We start from the raw sequence: 4,427 nt of genomic DNA on the forward strand, positions 1-4,427 counted from the left end.
GGAGGAGGCGCGCGGGGCGGCGAGATCCAGGAGGGTGGCGGCCCTCGGGGGAGGGGATCGTGGGAGGTTGATGTGGGGATCGGGGCAGCGGGTGGGCTGGGGTATTTTTTTTTTATGTAATCGGTCCGGTGGGGTTTTCGGGAGTTCCGGAACACCTCGTGGCTCCTGGGTGTGATCCAAATAGTTATTCTAATTCTGGGATTAGAACACCTCGTGGCTCCTATACCATCACTTGTTTTTTGTATGTTGTATGTAGTATCTATCGAAACCGAGAGTACGTACGTGTAGTATGTAGTATATAACAATGATTAGGTAGTATATATACTAATTTTTAGGTAGTATGTACCATGTTTTGAGTATGCTCTTTTTTACGTATAAATATGTACGTATTTCACAAATATAACAAAAACTATGGGCTCATATGCAATTTTTTCATGCAACTTGCTTTGAAATATCTTAGATATAGTATATGAACATATTTAAAATAATAAAATAGTATATATAGTACCACATGGTAGTATATGAGATATGTGGGGTAACTACCACCGGCTGGTAGGATGGATTTTATATATATATATATATATATATATATATATATATATATATATATATATGACACACATCTGGGCTATTCTGTTACCCTTCTTGAACTGTCGTGGTTTACAGGTTGGACTGACGTAGTTTTCCTCTTGAACTGATCTTCCTGCGTGTACGACGGGCGGAAATAGGGGATGCAACGTGGAGCTTCCGGGCGTTCTCCGGCGCGATGCTGCGGGCTATTCGTTGCTAGAGGAGACATGTAAGGGGTTCCGCACGTGCGCGCGCTCACCTGGTTGTGTTTTGCGATCTGTAGTCACCGGAGGTGACAGCGTGGGTATTTGGCGGCGGACGTGTTTTGGGCGTTGGTGTTTACGGTGGTGTTCGTAGGCCTCAATTTACGTCCTATTTGTTGTTTTGGGTGTGAGAATTATCGGTATGTTAGAGTTTTTGGATATTAATTTCATTTGTAATTTCTGATTACAAGTTTTGGTGTTCTTGGTCGTTTTCCACGCCCACCATGTAAATGTGTTCTTCTTTTTCTGTTGTTTTACTTTCGAATTGGTGTTGCAGGGAGAGATATGAGGATTGTATGAAAATATTTGCGTTGTCAATTTTGCTTCTTTTGAGTTGTTTCTACCCTAGATTCCCATGTTATTTTGTCGTTGGCGGAGGTGGTGTATGGTGGCTGACTGTAGGCTGTGTTTTTTCTTGTAATCTGGTCAAACTGTGTAATTAAGTTGCGTGTTTTTCAGTGTTTGTTTGAATTGCTATCGTATGTGTAGTTGGACTGCTGCGTGTCAAAGTTGTCTTAATGTGCGTTGACATCGGAACTGGCTGCCTACCGATACTTCTGCACTTTGATTATAAAGCCTGAGCCCTCTGTCACTTTCATTCTACCAGCTGCAAGCAAAGACAAGCGAGATGGATCCTGAGTTGGGAGAGGTCACAGAGGAGGAGGGGATGCCGTCGATGTGAGGGCTGCAGTAGCGGAGCAAAGGAGGAGGAGGAGGAGGCGCAGGCGCAGGCAGATGGCACGACGTGCTGCCGAGGAGGAACTGGAGGAGAGTTCAACAGACGCCTTGCACGCGAGGTGATGGATACTTGCAACTCCAATGAATTGGAGCTTCTTTTCCCAGAGGGCAGGGGAAGGAACCATATTCAGATCATCAGTTGGGCTAGGGCGAGAGCAGCCACGGCTCCACATCCATCCACCAGGGCCAAATGGCGTCGTTTCTTTGATCGTTATGACTGAAGTAGTGAAGATTTTGTTTTTAAGATTTTTGTTGTGAGGGAGCAGATGTTTGAATGACTAAATGAATTGAACTGTTTTATCTTTGAATGTGTTGTTTTATCTGCATATGTTTTGACATGTGCACTTTTGAACTGCTTGTTTGTCAGAAGTTGAACTGATTTGCGGTCAAATGTTGCATGGCTTGTATAATAACTATTTCCTACCAGTTGGCTGCCCACCTGCCTATTTATTATTTTTATAATCTGCGAGTCTCCCTGGCTATAAATTCTATCCATCTATGTGTGGTGTGTGGCTCAGTCTCCCCGTCCTTTTTCTTCCTTCTTCCAGAATTAGATCTAGGTTCCTCCCTCTTCTCTCCGTTGTTTTCTTCCCTGTTCCTGTGTGTTCCATGGAGGATTGTTCATGTGGATGCCTGGCAAAGATGGCGCGCATAGCTGACGGTTGTGTGTACAAATCTGGTTTGGAGCTCACCCAGACTCAGCGCCGTGGTCAACTTTCTTGTCTGCTGTACAGCAACCATGGGTTTCGTGCGCCATATGTTTGTCGCCTGACGGTTGGTGACTTGAAGGAATCATGGGTATTTGTTTCTATTCTTTTGTTTTCTACTTTTTTTGTAGGTCTCTTTTTGAATCCCATGGACTGGATCTGTAGTTTAGTGTTATGAATAGTTTGTCTATATTTTTTTATTTGGTTTTGTCAGAATTTAACAGTAGGGATTTCTGTGTGTATTTGTTCATTACTAAACAGTTTTTATCCATTTTTGTATAATCCTTGATCTATTTTTTGTCAGATGTTTTTACTGTAGGTGTATTGATATGTATATTTCTTCAGTTTAGTCAGTTCACATGACTAGTCAGTTTTGTGTTACTGTTTTGGTTCAGATTTTTTCTTTTCAGTTTGTTATGCAAACCGTTCCTATATCTGTGTAAAAATTCAGTTATGTCAGATGTTCACTTTTGTTTTGTACTCCCATGCCCATTTGCAGAAAATGTCACCCAGGATCAGGATTGTTGCTCCTAGTTCCGGTGTTCTGAAGATGGAGACTTCAGACAAAAATGGGTATCAGTTGATGGAAGTTGCCTACCACATCGACTTTGATGGTTGCATCAACCTAACTACTGGGTGGAAGGAGTTTGTGGCAGAGTCTGGATTTGAGGATGGTGATGTGGTTATGGTTATGTTCTCTAGGGAAGATGACTCTCTGATGTTCAGAATTTATGTGTTGTAGGTTTAAATGTGGCAAATGACGCCGGTTGTGAGATTTGTGTGTGGTTGATTATGTTGCAGTATTTTTTCTTTAAAACTTTTGCATGTGAGATGGTTGAATTCTATTGTATTATCAGATGGTTTGGAACAAGTTATGTAATGCTTTTCCTATTTGTTTTGCTCAAGTATAACTGTTTTACTTATATATTCTTTATATTAGTACTGGAACAATTCTATAGTTGAACTGATGGGCATCCTTTGTTTTGACTAGTATATTTTCATGTACATAGCTCGCAGACGGAACTATACGCTGATGATTTTTGTAGAACCCCTTTTTTTGGGTTTGAGTTTGCTGAACTTACATTCTGTTAATGATAGTACTGAACTATTTTAGGTTGTCAATTAGCAATCAAATTTGTTTGTTGTATAACATTTTTTCTTACTTTTTTACATGAATTTTGGATCAAATTTTTTCTTTTTACAGTTGAATAATGATAGTTCTAGTATTTTTTAAAATTAAAAGATTTTAATCTTTGCTGCACACTATTTTTTTACTTGAACCTTATGAATTGTAGTAGTTGAACTTTTTATAAATTTGTTTCTGAAATTTTTATTTACAATCTTCTACGTTTAATTTTACAAAAAATATATGTATTTCTATTTTTTTAGTTCTTACAATTAAGATGCGTTTGAACTTTTTACATTATTTGTTTTTGAACTTATTTCTTGTGAGGTTTTTTTAAAATTATCTGCATTTTTTTGTCGTGTGTGATTGCCTGGAATTTTGTAATGGGGCGAAGTACTATGTTGGGCCATCTGCCTGAGTCGTTGTTTTCGGCCCAGATAGCTCGTCCACGCGGCTGTGCAGCGCCGCTTGCGCGTGCGCTATGGGTTTAGTCCCACCTCGCTAGTCGAGGGGGTTCTAGACCTGTTTATAAGCGCAGCGGAGGCTCACCAGTCGAACTCCTCTAAACACTTACCTGAGCGCTTATACACGGCGCTCGCTCTTTCTCATGACCTGAGGGCCCTGGACGGTGGGCCCTGCGTTGTGCGGATTACTATGGATTCGCCAACGGGCTCGAGTTCAAGTATCTAGCATCGTCAGGGCCTGCGCCTGTCCTTGGGCGGTCAATTTTTCCTTTTTTTGTTGTTTGAATCTAGTACTTGACTCCACCAGTAACTTGGACTGATACTTTTTTGATCTAGTTCTTGTGAGTTTTGTTCTAGGAACGAGCCGTAACAAGACTTGCCCCCGCACCGCACCGCACCAATGGGCATAGTTGTACTGACACATCTTCCTTGTATGGACTTGCCCCCATTATCTATCTTTAGGGGTGTGTGGGTGCGTGTGGCGGGGTGCGTGTGGGGGGAAACAGAATAACCGCACTACGCCTGTCAAATGAGTGCATTGCCTCGTTAGCGCGAGGCC

Source organism: Triticum aestivum, chromosome 3D (assembly GCF_018294505.1).
Source record: "Triticum aestivum cultivar Chinese Spring chromosome 3D, IWGSC CS RefSeq v2.1, whole genome shotgun sequence".
In the NCBI taxonomy this organism is placed as follows: Eukaryota; Viridiplantae; Streptophyta; class Magnoliopsida; order Poales; family Poaceae; genus Triticum; species Triticum aestivum.